The following is a 17,230-nucleotide window of genomic DNA, read 5'->3' on the forward strand; positions in this document are numbered from 1 at the left end:
ATAGCGAATGGCTGTTGTGTATGTTTACAAAGCCAGAGTAATAGACGTATTGTACCCTCCAGAATAGCCGAGAGCGCTAACGCGCTGCTTCCTGGACTCGGGCAGGCGCGCGGCACCGGTTCGAATCCACCCAGCGTATTAACGACGACGGCCGCCGTGCCGGCCAGCCTGGATGTGGTTTTTAGGCGGTTTTCCACATCCTACTAGGTGAATACCGGGCTGGTTCCCACGTCCCGCCTCAGTTACACGACTCACTGACATTTGGAACACTTTCACACTATTTCACGATTTACACTGGACACATACAGCTGGGGTACACTATTTCTGTCCCAGGGGGTATGGGGTGGCGGCAGGAAGTCATCCGGCCACCCCTTACAATTAACCGTGCCAAATCCGTACTTAACCCTGCCGACCCTGCGGGACAAAGGCGGTAGCCAAAGAAAGAAGAAAGAAAGAAAATAATAGACATATTGTGACATGCTTCTACAGCCTCCTTCATAAGTATGACGTTCAAACACAGCAACTTGATAGGGAGGACATGTACTAAGAAACGTAGTTCTATTAACACACCCCGGTTCCCAGAACTCCTAAAGATAGACGTTGACTGTGGATTTTGTATCACAGACACAGTCCCTTTGACTGTTCAGAGATGTCACTAAACCCGCCCAAAGATGTAAACAGTCCCCTATTAGACGGAGGGGGTCCGACAGCCGATCAGTTCCAGACATTCCACCAGGAAGGAGGTACACGGCTGTAGTTCAACCATGCCTAGACAGTCAATACAGCGGTTCGATTGCGACCACATAGTTTAATTTGTGCCAGGAAGGGCTCTCAACAAGGGGAGTGTCCAGGCATCTCGGGGTGAACCAAAGCGAGGTTATTCGGACATGGAGGAGATACAAAGAGACTGGAACTGTCGATGAAGTCCCTCGCTCAGGCAGCCCTAGGGCTACTACTGCAGTGGATAACTGCTACCTAAGGATAATGGCTCGCAGGAACCCTAACAGCAACGCCACCCTGTTGAATAATGCATTTCGTGCAGCCACAGGAGGTCTTGTTACGACTCAAACTGTGCACAATAGGCTGCATGATGCGCAACTTCACTCCCAACGTCCATGGCGAGGTCCATCTTTGCAAGCACGACACCATGCAGCGCTGTACAGATGGACCCAACATCATGCCAAATGGACCGCTCAGGATTGGCATCATGTTCTCTTCACCGATGAGTGTCGCATATGCCTTCAACCAGACAATCGTCGGAGACCTATTTGGAGGCAACCTGGTCAGGCTGAACGCCTTGACACACTGTCCAGCGAGTGCAGCAAGGTGGAGGTTCCCTGCTGTTTTTGGGGTGGCATTATGTGGGGCCTACGTACGCCTTGCGGTGATTGAAGGCGCCGTAACGGCTGTATGATACGTGAATGCCATCCTCCGACCGATAGTGCAACCATATCGGCAGCATATTGGCGAGGGACTGGTCTTCATAGACGACAGTTCTTGCCCCAATCGTACACATCCTGTGAATGACTTCCTTCAGGATAGCGACATCGCTCGACTAGAGTGGCCAGCATGTTCTCCAGACATGAACCCTATCGAACAACCCTGGGATAGATTGAAATGGGCTGTTTACTGACGACGTTACCCACCAACCACTCTGAAGGATCTATGCCGAATCGCCGTTCAGGAGTGGGACAATCTGGAGCAACAGTGATTTGATGAACTTGTGGATAGTATGCCACGACGTATACTGACATGCATCAATGCAAGAGGACGTGCTACTGGGTGTTAGAGGTACCGGTGTGTACAGCAATCTGGACCACCACCTTTGAAAGTCTCGCTGTATGGTGGTACATCATGCAATTTGTGGTTTTCATGAGCTATAAAAAGGGCAGAAATGATGATTATTTTGATCTCTGTTCCAATTTTCTATACAGGTTCCGGAACTCTCGGAACCGAGGTGATGCAAAACTTTTTTTGATGTCTGTATTTTGCTTTATTCGCACTCTGCAGTGACAAAAGGCCAAAAAACTGCTCAGGCAGATCTAGAAGCTTTAGAATAGGGTATGAAAGTGATAATAAGTACGAAGAGCCAAATTATTGAAAAATAAATATATATTTCAAAATTATGCATCCTCATTTTTTTATAAAGTGCCCTCGCCGGTTTAGCGCCACCGTCCATGCGCTCCATATTTTGTTCAGTGCTTAATTTCTGCGTGCTTGCTACATTCATGTCTGCCGTATTTTTTCTCTCCGCTATAGCCCCCACTTTAGCACGCGCTCTTGTGGTTAGCTTTGGTGCCTCAAGTTGGGTTCCTGTTCGGTTCCTGGCCGGGTGGGGATGTTCTCCTCTCGGAAGTGGCTGTGTGTGTTGTCCTCGTTATGATTCCATCACCATCTAGCGTAAGTTGCCGAAACGACACCAGGCAGCCGATCATCGCAGATAGGATTCCTGGACAACAATACCATACGTGCTTTTCATTTTTTTCAACAGTCATCATTCCCAGTCATTTGTGAATATAATCCAGTCTTTGTTGTAACTACTATCCTTCATTCATCCAGTGACAATCTCTGATTACCTTACGACATATCTTGCTAATATTTCGTTCTTAATACTACAGGAAGAAAAAATTGGGGTGTAACGTGCCATTGAAAACGAGGTCATTTAAAGATGGAACACAGCCTCACGGTGGGGAAGGATGTGGAAGGAGAGAGGCCGTGCCGTTTACATGTAACCATCCCGGCATTTCTTAATACTGTTCTTCCGCATATTTGTGCCCATTAACTTTAACTTTCTCGTGTGTACTGCCTGACGCATTTTCGTATTTAGTCCATTCAGTTAAGTTTTTTTCAATTAAGTCCAGGCCTCGCTTCTCAGGATCTCCCTTTTCATCAGACTACTATTCCACGCCAATTTTAATTTTGTCGAAGGCAGCTGTCTTTCTCAACCCACATTCGTTCACTGACGTCAGAATCCTGGAGATAAGCAGCATGTTAAGTAAATTATCTAAAACACTAATAAATACATCCGCTTAAATTATTTCTGGTTTCCTCTCTAAACGACACGGTGGCAGTGATAAATTTTAGATAGGACAGAATAAGAAATAAATCCGTGAAGTGTGGCAGAGCAATTCAAGTAGTTCTCAATGAATTCTGTACTCACGTGGAGCGGCGTAGCGCTGGGAATTGTAGACGTCTAATTTCACTTCAAGGCCGAGGCGACGCGGCGGTTGAAGTCGCCCACGTACTCTCGTTAAACCGTCCACGCGAGTAACAGCCGCTGCGTCTCCAGAGCTTGTCAAGGTTCCCTCACAAACTTGCTGTAGCCATAAAGAGTGTTACTTTGCATCTGATGACGCGGGTTCTTAAGAACCACTGTCTGCTGAGCGGACCCACGCCTGGCCTTGAGAATGTCCGAATGCCCCATCTCCCTCCAGCTTGCGTGGTACACCAGATTCATTAATTCTAATGCTGAACGGTCATTAAAGAAGGGTAATCCTCGTAAAAGGAAGGAAAAAGACGATCAAGGTATAACTCCCCATCGACTGGGGAATTCCGAGGAAGAAAATCGTTCATGTCCTTTTCAAAGGAACCGTCCTGGCATTTGAATCAGACAATTTAGGGAAATCAGGGAAAACTTCCATGGCCTGTCAGGGACTTGAACCGTCGTCCTCCCGAATACGAGTGCAGTGTGTTACTACTGTGCCACTTAGATGCTTACAAAACACCTGTGTGACCCATCCTAGAACAGTACTCCCTAGCAACTGGTACTAACAGGTGATATTGGGGATATTGGACGTCTACAAAGAAGAGCTGCACGAATGGTCACTGGTTTGCTTAAACCAAGGGAGAGCGTCACGGAGATGCTGGCTCTGAGCACTATGGGACTCAACATCTATGGTCATCAGTCCCCTAGAACTTAGAACTACTTAAACCTAACCAACCTAAGGACATCACACAACACTCAGTCATCACGAGGCAGAGAAAATCCCTGACCCCGCCGGGAATTGAACCCGGGCGCGGGAAGCGAGAACGCTACCGCACGACCACGAGCTGCGGTCACGGAGATGCTGAAAAATCTGAACTGGCAGGCGCTTGGCTTGAAGACAGACTCAAACTGGTCCTTGGAAGCCTTCTTTCAAAGTTTCAAGAAGAGGAATCTAGGAATGTAGGCCTGCTGCAATCTCCTAAGTACCGTCTCAGTAGTGATCGCAAAGAGATGTTTAAACAGTCATCCTTCTCTCACTCTAAACATGTTTGAAACTGGAAGAAGGCCTAATAATGGAAAATACACTCAGCCAAGCGTTTCACAGTGTTTTACAGAATATACGTGTAGACGTAGGTAAATGGTAATGTGCGACATCACTCGTCAGGTTTATTTGCGTGCATTCCTTTCTAATTTGGACGACTGTTAACATCTCAAGCGTTAATAAAGTTTATGAAGTGTGTGAAAAGCGACACTTAAGACGATAGATGCTGCATCAGTTTATGATTCACGCCAGCGGCATGTTGGACTCAAGGACGCCATATTTATTTATGGGATGAGTTTTCATTCGGGAGCCGCAGAGGCTCTTACGATTCTCTTAACGACGCGGAACACACAACAGATGTCACTCTCTCTCTCTCTCTGTTACAAATCCGTAGGGTTTATTTACATACCGGAACTCAATTTTAACCCATTACGTCATCACATAAACACATCCACACAGTCTGCCTTCTTAGCTGGGTAGAGCCGGCACGGTAGCTCAGCGTGTCCGGTCAGAGGGTTAGCTGCCTTCTGTAATAAAAAACTGAGTCAACGGCTCAACACTGAACTTGATTGGGTGTCATGGGACATCCGCCAGTCTATGAATCTTAAATTAGAATGTCTCTAAGACGTCCATGCGTGTCGAAGGAACAGAGCCGGCCGCTGTGACCGAGCGGTTCTAGGCGCGTCAGTTTGGAACCGCGAGACCGCTACGGTCGCAGGTTCGAATCCTGCCTCGGGCATGGATGTGTGTGGTGTCCTTAGTGGTTCTAAGTTCTAGGGGACTTATGACCTAAGATGTTAAGTCCCATAGTGCTCAGAGCCATTTGAACTATACCTCCTAATAGCGTATCGGACCTCGTTTTCTCCGGCGTAATGCAGCAGCTCGACATGGCATGGACTCAGCAAGACGTTGGAAGTCCCCTGCAGCACAGTGCGCTGATATGATACTTCCTGGAATATTAAAATAGCGTGAATTAAAGGTGTGAGGACGGACCGTGCGTCGTGCTTGGGTAGCTCAGTTGGTAGAGCACTTGCCCGCAAAAGGCAAAGGTCCCGAGTTCAAGTCTCGGTCCGGCATACAGTTTTAATCTGCCAGGAAGTTAAAAAAACCATTTGTTTGCAAAACTAGACCTAACGCTTGGTACTCCGTTTGTCCATTTCCCATTCTTAGTTTGGCTATGTACCACTGCCCATTGTGTAATTTATAGGGCCTCTCAAACATTTGACCAAAAAGGAGCTCCAGATTACAATATAAAAGGCAGCCGCAGCGATCAAAATGTAATCGCTTAAACCTTTATGTTGATAAAGATATAAATACACTGTAAGACAAAAAAGAGATGCACAACGACGTAATCACCGGAATGGGGCGCAAATCGATAGACGCGATGTACATGTGCAGACAAGCAGATGATTACAATTTCAGAAAAATTGTATGGTTTGTTCAATAGAAAAACTTTCCAAATTGAGCAAGTCAAGAACGTGTTGGTCTGCCTCTATCCCTTATCCAAGCAGTTATTCGACTTAGGATTGACAGAGTTGGATGTTCTCCTGAGGGATATTGTGCCAAATTCTGTCAATAGGAGGGTTAGATGGTAAAAATACCGAGCTGGTTGAAAGGCCCTGCCTATAATGCTCCGGCGACCTTGATGGTCATGGTGGGGGTTCGACAAGCACGAAGACAAACCGTAGAAACTCTCGCCGTGTGCGGGCTTGCATTATCTTGCTGAAATGTAAGGCCAGGGTGATTTGCCATGAAGGGCAACAAAACGAGACATAGAATATCGTCGACGTACAGCTAGGCTATAAGAGTGCCACGGACGACAACCAAATGGGTCCCGCTATGAAAAGAAATGGCACTGCCCCATCATTCCTGGTTGTCGGACGACATGGAGGACGGCAGTCAAGTCGGTATCCCACCGCAGTCCAGAGCGTCTCGAGAAATACCTTCGCTGGTCACTGGGCTCAGCTGGAAGCGGAGCTCATCACTGAAGACAATACTACCCCTGTCAATGAGATTCCAGGCGTTAGGCGTGTCTGGAGACGCTCCCGACAGGGGTGGGGTACCAACCGACTGTTTCACTCACGCGGCCCGACAGTCAGGAGTGATGGGGTGCAGTAGCCCTTTGGTTCTCATCCGTGGCAACTTACAGCATAGCGATATATCGACGATACTCTAGGCCCCGTTTTTTGTACCATTCACGACAAGGCATTCTGGGCTTAGATTTCAGCAAGGTGATGTCCACCCACACTCAGTGAGAGTTTGTACTGCTTGCCGAACCCTGCCTTGTCCAGCAGGGTCGGATCTCTCCCCAATTGAGAAAGTTTGGGCTGAGCCAACGATCTCAGAATTTTGAGGCGCCGGTTGGCATGGTACCCATCAGAAGGATATCCAACTGTTATATCAATCAATGCCAAACCGAATAACTGCTTGCATAATGGCTAGAGGTGGACCAACGCGTTATTGACTTGCTCAATTTGTGAAACTGTTTCCCTTGATTAAATCTTCCAATTTTCCTGAAATCTTAATCATTTGTTTATCTGTACATGTCTATCACATCTACCAATTTCCATCCCATTTGGATAATTCCTTAGTGTGAGGTTTTTTTTTTTTTGTCGTAAAGTGTTTATTACGGGAACTGGAGCAGGATGAAAATCCGAAATACGTTGATGAAAATCCGAAATACGTTGGCGTAAATATAGTTGTATAAAAAGTAGTTGTTTCCGTATTTCTGCCAGCAGTTTAAATTGTAGCGGTGCATAGTACATCGGAGAGAGAAAAGGTATAACAGGTTGGTTTCAAAAAATGGTAATGAAAATGATAGTGCCAACAATTTCTATGTCTAAGTTTACATTTTCGTCCATGCTCTGCAAATGCATGTGGAGTACATAGCAGACTGTTATCTCACGTCGTGCCAACTGACAGCGATTCTAACCGTTCCATTCGCGTGTAGAGAGCACAAAGAATGATCGCGCTGCAATTAGTTCAAATGGCTCTGAGCACTATGGGACTTAACATCTATAGTCATTAGTCCCCTAGAACTTAGAACTACTTAAACCCAACTAACCTAAGGACATCACACAACACCCAGTCATCACGAGGCAGAGAAAGCGCTGCAATTAGTTTAAACTTGTTTTCGCGATCGCTGAACGAGCGATACGCGTACGTAAGGGATCCTAAATTCATCACTTATAATTGGTTATTGAAACTTACGAGGGTCATTGCAAAACAAATGCACACTATTTTTGTAAAAATAGTTTTAATTCTGCATGTGTGAAAGTTTTACACAGTGTAGACACGTCCTTTCCGCTTGTTTTCAAATTTAGTTCAACCTGTTCCCGTGAGTGGCGCCGTCACACCATGTCTTCAAGTTGGCTGCTATACTTGACGTTCGCCAGAAGCAATGTGCTGTCATAGAATTCCTTTGCTGTGAAAACGAGACAGTGGGAAACATCCACAAGAGGTTGAAAAAGGTGTATGGAGATGATGCTGTCGATCGCAGTACAGTTAGTCGGTGGGGAAGCAGGCCACGTGATGAAAGCGGGCACGCCAATATTGAGGATTGTCCTCGCAGCGGCAGGCCTCGTACTGCACACACTCCAGACAATGTGCAGAGAGCTAACGAATTGATGACTGCCTATAGACGCATCACAGTGAACGAATTTTCACGCTACGTTGGGATAGGGGAAGGAAGTGTTTGCAGAGTACTGAAAGTGTTGGCGTTAAAAAAGGTTTGTGCCAGGTGGGTTCTCAGGATGTTGACAGTGGTTCTCAAAGAAACAAGAAAAACGGTATGCAGCGAACTTTTGGAACAGTACGAGAATGGTGGAGATGAATTTCTTGGAAGAATTGTGACAGGTGATGAAACATGGCTCCACCACTTTTCACCAGAGACGAAGAGGCAATCAATGGAGTGGCGTCATGCAAATTCACCCAAGAAAAAAAATTCAGACCACACCTTCTGCTGGAAAAGTTATGGTGGCTACGGTGTTTTTCAGTTCCGAAGGACTCTTGCTTGTGGACATCATGCGACGTAGAACCACCACAAACTCTGATGCATTTGTGACGACACTGAAAATACTTCAAGCTCGACTGAGTCATGTTCGACCACATCGGCAAAAAGTAGGATGTTTTGCTGTTGCATGACAATGCATGTCAGTCAAAATCAATGTAAGCGATCACAAAACTCGTGTAGATAACACTCAAACACCCGCCTTACAGTCCTGACCTGGCTCCATGTGATTATCATCTCTTTGGGAAACTAAAGACTCTCTTCGTGGAACAAGGTTTGAAGATGACTCCCTTGTGCACGCTGCCAAACAGTGGCTCCACCAGGTTGGTCCAGAATTTTACCGTGTGTGTATACAGGCGCTGGTTCCAAGATGGCGTAAGGCAGTTGAGAGGGATGGAAATTATGTGGAGAAAATATTGTTCCTAAAGAATGTATCTACATACTGTAAAACTTTCAAACATGTAGAATAAAAGATGGATTTTTTAAAAAATGGTGTGCATTTCTTTTGGTGTGACCCTCGTACTAAGCAGGCTTTCAGGAGACAGCGCCACCTATCTTTAAGCTTCTGCCAGTTGAGTTTCTTCAACTCTGTGAAATTATCCGACGGTTCGAATAAAAAATGGTTCAAATGTCTCTGAGCACTATGCGACTTAACTGCTGTGGTCACCAGTCCCCTGGAACTTAGAATTACTTAAACCTAACCAACCTAAGGACGTCACACACATCCATGCAGGGTTCCAACCTGCGACCGTAGCGGTTACGCGGTTCCACACTGTAGCTCCTAGAACCTCACGGCCACTCCGGCCGGCACGGGTCGAATAAACCTGTGACAATTCGTACTGCTGTATACTTTAGTATCCCCTGTTAGTCCAATTTAGTACGAGTCCCACACACTTGAGCATTATTCTCGGATGGGTCACATTACTGATTTGTATACCGAATTGTGTCACTTTATGGATCCCAGCTGTGACTCATTGATGCTGCAGTCAGTACGGCTGTTGTGGCACTGCGCCTTGCTCTGTGTAGAGGTAACCGTGTGGCCATTCACAAACCTTTGTGAAAAAACAGCTGTGTCCGGCGTTAGCTGGAGCGGTCGCGTGAGCACAGTCTTTAGAGAGGCGGCGCGCGCAGAGGTCGTGATTTATCGCCAGCGCGGCGGCCACGGCGCTGTGTACGCTGTGTACTGTGCGCTGCGTGCAACCTGTTGCCCTTTCCTATGCCTCACGCCCCCGGAAGGCGCTGACCCCCGCCCCCGCCCTCGCCGGACAGTTGCCCTTTGCAACAAGTATTTATCTCCCACTGATGGCAGCTGCTATGTTACCTCCGGCTTGTAATTTTACCTTCCGTGATGCGGAGCCATTATGGAAAGCTATCCAATCATTCGCTGTGAAACAACAATTTCGGGTGTTTAACGTGCCCCGTGCGTTGTTTTAGTCGAACACGTGCGTTTGCGCCGCGCTTTTAATGTAAAACCAGGTGGATGAGTTCCTCTATCAAGATGTGGATGGAGCTAAAATGTGATTAATTTCGACACGGAGCAGCAGCTTGTAGCAGAAAATGAAAGTTGCTCTCAAAACGTAGAACTGAGAGAAAAAAAGTCTGTGTACGCAGTTCAGGTCCACGCCGTAGGTTTTTTGTGATAAAATCATATCAAGTGTTTCGTCTTTATGTTTTGTAGTTCTACCGTCCTCAGTTACGTGTAATATTACGGTACGTTGATAATTTTTACTTTTGGACCATTTAACTACAACAGAATGAAACTCACATTTTCGTTCCATACGCGTTTCGCTTTTATTCTTTGCAAGGCGTCTTTAGTCGTCTGGAATATGTACATATTTTTGCTATTTAGTTTACACTTTGGGACAATGTACATATAGGTTATAAACATTTCTCGTGGTTGGCTTTCCTATGGCGTATTAATATTTTAAATTCTACTCACAAGTTCTTTGGGTCGGTTCATTAACAGCTTGCTCATTGTACAGACTGAACAGCATTCACCATTTTCATCGTCGATCAAACAGTAGATCTTATGGTCCGTTGGAGCTCAAGTATGCATCTTGGCCACCATTTTATATCTAGTATGCAAACATTTATTCTTCCTCCTGGGTACCATTGGAGTATTACTTTGTTGGGCATCCACAGTGTATCGCACATGTTCGCTAACATGAGCATTTCTTGTATGGCTCCCTTGCGTGCTGTTACTAAAGCATAAGCAATATTACTGGCCAGTAGCATCCGTAGAACAGCTTGACCTAACCTTTTGAAATTAGTTTTTGATGTAGCGATAATGTGAACAAGCGAAAACCAAATGAAAGCTCGTTGGAAGGACTGTGGAGAGATTGAGTTGCTTTGTGGGAAAAGAAGCTATGTATAGATTTCTGCAGATCCCTGACTATTGCTTGATTATTTGTGATCCCTAATAAGTAGGAGAATGCTGAAGGTAAGGTAGGCCGGGTGTTAACGTTCCGTCGACATCGAGGTCATTAGAAATGGCAGTAGCTGAATAGATACAGACAGTTCATGGAAGTGGATTACTATCCCTCGTGGATTTATTTAGTCGGCATAAGAGTGTTACAGGCATGCCCAAAAAATACGAGACTACAAAACGGACTTGGAGCTACTTTTAAAATACCTAAAACCTATCCCCAGAGAGAAGCGTAAGAAATTATTGCCCTCTTCTTTACAAATATATGACAGAGCTCAGCAATGAGAGAAATCCTAAGCAAAGTGACGAGGATGGGATAGGAAAGGAAGAAAATAATACCGACACCATATGAACTTGTGAGCCTAAGGAGAGAACCGTGCAATGACTTTGAAAGTAAAATTTTTTCAGCTGATCTGACTAAAAACCCTAAGAGGCTTTGATCTTCTGTAAAATCAGTAAGCGGTTCGAAATCATCTAGTCAGACACTCGGCGATCGTGCTGACACCGAAACTGAAGGTAACAGAGAGAAGGCCGAAATACTAAATTCCATTTTCGGAAACTGTTTTACCTCAGGAAATCGGAGTACGATATCTCCTTTCAGTCATTGTACGAAGGTCGAAATGGCAGATAGTAAGATAACCGATCGTGGAATGGGAAAGCAACTACAGTCGCTTAGTAGTGGGAAGGCATCAAGATCAGATGAGATATCTGTAAGCTTCTACAAAGTTTACGCGAAAGTACTTGCTTCCCTTCCAGCAGCATTTTATCGTAGTTCGCTGGAGCAACGAAGGGGACGTAGCGACTGGGAAAAAAGCGCAGGTGTTCCCCGCTTTCAAGAAGGGCCGTAGGAAATGTGCACATAATTGTAGGCCTATATCGCTGACGTCAACCTGTTGTTGAATTACAGAACATATACTCAAGAATTACGACGTTTTTAGAGAACGAGAATCTCCTCTACAAAAATCAACATGTCTTCCGCAAACAGGGATCTCGCAAAACTCAGCTCACTCCTGCTCCTTAATTAGATCCATAGTGCTGTAGACAACGGCGCTCAGGTTGATGCAGTGTTCTTTGGCTTCAGGGCGGCATTGGACATTGTCCCGCACTGCCGTTTAGTGCAAAAAATACGAGCTTACAGAGTATCGGGCAAGATTTTTGACTTGATTCAAGACGACCGTGCAGATACTCGTACAGCTCCCAACAGAACAAAGTGGACAGATGAAAAGGTAATTTTCAGAGTACACTAAGGAAATGTAATAGGACTGTTAATGTTTACAATGTATATAAATGATCTAGTAGAAAGCTTCAGAAGCTCTTTAGACTGTTCGCAGATGATGTATTGTCTATAGGAACGTAACAACGCCAGAAGACAGTAGCGATTCTCAGAGAGACCTACAGACGACTGGTGAATGGTGCAGAGCACACGACCCTAAGTGTAAATAAATGTAAGATGTTGCGCGTACATACGGAGGTATAGAAATCCACTACTGTACAAGACACTATTGGTGCCAAACTGCTGTAAACAGATCTTTGCAGAGCGGATATACCTCTGACCCCAACGTTCTGCGGTGAAATAATCATCTTGGTATTGAAGCTCTTTTTTTCCGTGTTTGCTTTAACAATACATATGTTTTTGGATAGGGTCCGCCTTTAGCAAAACACAGTTTTGTTTTATAACCCAAACATGTTTCAATGCAGTTGCAGCATCCTCAGTGGGCTTATATTTTCCATCTGTTAAAGATAAAGAACGTTCTTTGTTGTTTTGTATACATGTAGCTATTAGTTTAAAAAAATGTAATTACAGATATTTGAAAAAACACATAAATTATGAAAATTCATACCTTTTTACCACACCATGTGGTAAAATGGTGGGCTTTTATTTTCCATCTGTTAAAGATAAACCATGCGGTAAAAAGGTATGAATTTTCATAATTTATGTGTTTTTTCAAATATCTGTAATTACATTTTTTAAAACTAATAGCTACATGTATACTAAACAACAAAGAACTTTCTTTATCTTTAACAGATGGAAAATAAAAGCCCACTGAGGATGTTGCAGCTGCAGTGAAACATGTTTGGGTTATAAAACAAAACTGTGTTTTGCTAAAGGCGGACCCTATCCAAAAACATATGTATTCTGAGGTGAAGTGTGGATGTCCAATACGTTGTCGCCTGTTGGTGGCGTCACCTTCCTTCGGCAACTTTCCATAGCTACTCAAGCCAGTAGCACGTGGACTGCCAACCAGCTTTCCCCTTTCCTAGATTCTAGTTTCCAGGCACCGTTCCGTAATAATCTGTCCTTTGTCAGAGTCGCTTGAGTCTCCCCATCCGCGGTCAAATGGCTCTAAGCACTATGGGACTTAACATCTGAGGTTATCAGTCCTCTAGACTTAAAACTACTTAAATCTGTCCTTTGTTCGAGTCGCTTGAGTCTCCCCATTCGTGGTCAAATGGCTCTAAGCACTATGGGACTTAACAACTGAGGTTATCAGTCCCCTATACTTAAAACTACTTAAACTTAACTAACCTAACGACAGCACAACGCCGGCCGGTGTGGCCGAGCGGTTCTATGCGCTTCAGTCTTGAACCACGCGACCGCCTCAGGCATGGATGTGTGTGATGTCCTTTGTTTACTTATGTTTAAGTAGTTCTAAGTTCTAGGGGACTGATGACCTTAGATGTTAAGTCCCATAGTGCTCAGAGCCATTGAACCATTTGAACAGTATACACATCCATGCGCGAGGCAGGATTCGAACCTGCGACCGTAGCAGCAGCGCGGTTCCGGACTGAAGCGTCTAGAACCACTCCGCCACAGTGGCCGGCTCATGCGCGGTCAGGATCGTCGCTAGAATGGTTACTTATTCGTCGCTGGTCCACTTATAGCTTCACTTACCACACCACGTGTTCGCAACTCTACGAGGCCTGAAGAGCGCTCGATGCTGTCCCTACACGCCTGCCTGCCTCCATCAGCGCCGCAACCATTAAAGTAGCTCAACCTGCCGCCCTAAGGACACAAGGGTACATGTGTACTAAAGCACAGTGGTTAAGGTAGCCCAACTTGGGTTTCTGCAAGCCTGGCAAGCTTCACTGGACCCCTTCAGCCTGCTCCAGGTTACAACAGGTTGCGCTATCAATCCAGCGTGACTAACCATGTATATGTTTGCGTCGTAGTTTTAGTGCAGCTCATGTACCATAACGGTGGCAGCAGCAAAATGAACAAACCAAACTTAAAGGAGACTCGGGAGAAATTAACAATTGGGAAAAGGGGAAACATATATCAGTCACGAAACAGCCCAAGTCCAGCAGGGGAGAAATTGTCGTGTGTTTATGAGGCAGCTTGAAAGAAATTGGTAGGTGTCTCGCTATTCGTATTGTGTAAATAGTTACTAAATACTCATTCTGGAATCCCGAGTATGTTACGACATGTTTGTAAATTTGACCAGCAGTCTCCTCACTCCGTAAATATTTTGAAAAGAAGGCAAAGACTTAGCGGCTGACAAGTGTGTGGAAATGTGTGCTGATGACTTGAGGTGATTTAAGAGTATACAGACTTTTTAAGTTTAGGATAAACAGTGACTGAAATAGGAAGATAGTGTGGCTCAGTGGACATTGAAAATCACATTCTGGTGATATGCAACGTAGAGCGAAGAAAGCTTAGTATTAAAGAACCGCTTCTTCTCTCAGACAAGTACTTTTTAGATTAATATAATATGCAAAAATCTTCTTGTTTGCTAAAATGCATTCGGCGAATTTAGAATGAACTATTTTGTTCACTTATAATGAATTCAGCAAACTCGAATACACGTCTTGGAAAAAGCAATTAATGTCGATATAACTGGGATTACAGAAACTAGGCTTCGAAAAGCTTATTTATGTTGGCGTCACAGTATAATAGTCTTGTCCTTCTTACGTGCACAGGCTATCGAACTTTCAGATATGGTTCTGTTTACTACAGAAAACATGTGTTAGAGATGACCTGGTGGTGGTTCGTATTGAGAACAATCAATACTAGTCGAAAGAGGGTGAAGTTGCAGAGAAAATCGTCCGTATCGAAATAGATAAACAAGTCTGAAATACGCAGAAAGGGGAAAAAAGGACACATCAGCCCCCTCATTTTTTTGGCCTACAATGACCGAAAATGAATAGATATTTCATTGACCCTAGCCTTGTGATACTCCCGTGAAAATGACTTTTCATCGACTTGCGAACCGTACTCATAACACTACAGTGAAAGCGTACGGAATAAACTTGTACGCAGCGTAGCACCGCAGGAAGGCGGGCAGGCATGCAAAATTCCTTTAGCCTGCCTGAGTTTCGCTTAGATGGGCAAGGCAGCCTGCCCATTCTGCTGATGAAGCGCGGCAGCTTGCCTGCCTTGCTAACGGGCAGGTTAAAAGCGGTATGCGTACACCTCTGCCTATACCACATAGCCTCTACTCATAACGAGATATGGAAGGGCATGTGGTCAGCACACCGCTCTTGCTGTCGTTAGCAGCTTTCCGAATCTTAGAGTTACTACTTCTTAGCTGCACAGCTGTTGTCACGACGCTGTGTGCACACCATTCGGGCCTAGTGGCCAAGAAAAATTCTTGCCTATGCTGGGAATTGATCCCGAGTCCTCAATACAATCAGCAGACGGGCTGAGCTCCCAGCTACTAAGGAGAACGAAGGATAAAAATGGCATGAACATTTTGCTAGCTCACTGTCATCTGCAATCAATTTTGACACCCTCCAGGACATCTACATCTGTACCAGTACTCTGAAAGCCCCTTGGCGGATGGTACTTCTTGTACCTCTAACTGATCCCGCTTTCCCTGTTCCACACGGAAATGGGACGTGGGAAGAAAGATTGTCAGTCTCTGTATTAGCCCTAATTTATCAGGTTTTTTTCTTCATCTGGGTCATTTTGCGCGATTTATGTGAAGGGAACTGATACTTTATGGGACTCTTGCCGGAAAGAAATTTCAATAATAAAGCTCTCCACGACGCACTACGCCTCCCTCGTTTCGTCTGCCACTGGACTTTGTTGAACATCTCTGTAACCCTTTTGGGGCAGCCAAACGATCCCGTGACGAAATGCGTCGCTCTTCGTTGGGTATTCTCCCTCTCTTTTGTATTAGTCCCGGACTGGTGAACGGTACTAAAGAATCGGTCGAACAAACGCCTTGTAAACCACTCCTTTCGTGGATGAATTAAATTTCCTTAAGATTCTTCGTATTAATCACACTTTTGCATCTGTTTTCCTTACTATTTGTTTCATGTCGCCATTCCGCTTAAGGTGCCTTACAAGTTCTTCAATTATGTTTACATCGAAAAGTTTCGAAAATACCAACTGGAAATTCAGAGTCTTTTACTATTCTTGGACTAGGTAAAATGTTTACAATATCATTTCTTGTTCTTTAAAGATTGCAATAACCTTGATTTTTACCATTTTGTAACTTTAACCTTCGCCAGCCCCTGTTTCATCTTCGTCCACTCCTTTACTACCCTCAATTTCACTTTCGGAATCGTGGTCAATATTTGTTATTTTTTTCTCACTCAAATCGAAATCGCCTTTTGATTCTGAAACTTACTTTCATTCTCTTATAATTCTCGTAAAGTCTATAAAATCTTTTAAGTTTTGCCCGGCTTCACCGAATAAAAACATTCTGCGTGTGTGTTGTTCTATTCACTAACATTAAAAATAAAAAACAAAAAAGAATTGTACTTACATTCCTGTAAAAAAACTGTGTAAAGAAGAATAAACGTGACCGAAAGCAATAAGAATGAGAGCGGTCTCGTGTCGTATTTCAGACAACAGCCAGGCACGTACTGACTAAATTGTTTGAGGGCACAGAAGTAGCCGCAACAAAGGCATGGAGAGGGGCAGGCGGAAAGAAGAGTACTGTCACTAGGAATAGTTAGCGCCAGTGTTCCAAAAGGATAGAAACTTGAAATTCTGAGAGGGTGTTGATCTTATACTGTAGCATCGTTTAAGAAGAGATTTTTCGAAATTCCGATTTTTCGATTTTTCCGATTTTTCGAAATTCCGATGAAAGGTTTTTCGAAAATATGTCTCTATTAAGGCAATTTCGGAGCTAGAACTACGAAAATTGGTATTTCGTTTCTCGTTCAGAAATAATCGTTTGTCGTTCAGAAATAATAATAATAATAATAATAATAAAATTATGTGCTTCGGCAGTTTTGCAAATTCAATCACTGAGGGGGGAAAATGGCATGTGAAAATTTCTTTTGGGGGAAATTATTGTTAAAGTACTAATAAAGCGTTTTTGAAAACCACGTTCTTCAGTGTCTTTGGAAATTCTCTTAAGGGGGTGAAAGAGGGGATGAAAATTTTTATGAAAATATTTCATTACATAAAAACATTTTTAAAGCTAAATCCATGAAAATTAGTCTTTGACTTCTTGTTTAGAAATAAAGAAATATGTGTTAGGGGATGAAAGTTTCTTTGAAAGTATTACCACAAGAATTCGAAAGGCAGGATTAATTAATATCTCCAGCTACCATTGTCGTTTTTGGTCAGAAGAGCGTTCGGAAAAACCATACATC

The 17,230-nt window shown here is 44.3% G+C and overlaps 1 protein-coding gene and 1 non-coding gene across 2 annotated transcripts in view; both read left to right on the plus strand.

Moving 5' to 3' along the window:
- The window catches only part of LOC126277139 (protein neuralized), a 765,663-nt gene that overhangs the window by 481,237 nt on the left and 267,196 nt on the right, over nucleotides 1-17,230 (plus strand). The window lies entirely within an intron of this gene.
- On the plus strand, nucleotides 5,250-5,324 carry Trnal-caa (transfer RNA leucine (anticodon CAA)). Its single transcript has one exon. It is a non-coding gene; the product is annotated as a tRNA-Leu (tRNA).

The sequence above is a fragment of the Schistocerca gregaria genome, chromosome 1 (assembly GCF_023897955.1).
Source record: "Schistocerca gregaria isolate iqSchGreg1 chromosome 1, iqSchGreg1.2, whole genome shotgun sequence".
Taxonomy (NCBI): domain Eukaryota; kingdom Metazoa; phylum Arthropoda; class Insecta; order Orthoptera; family Acrididae; genus Schistocerca; species Schistocerca gregaria.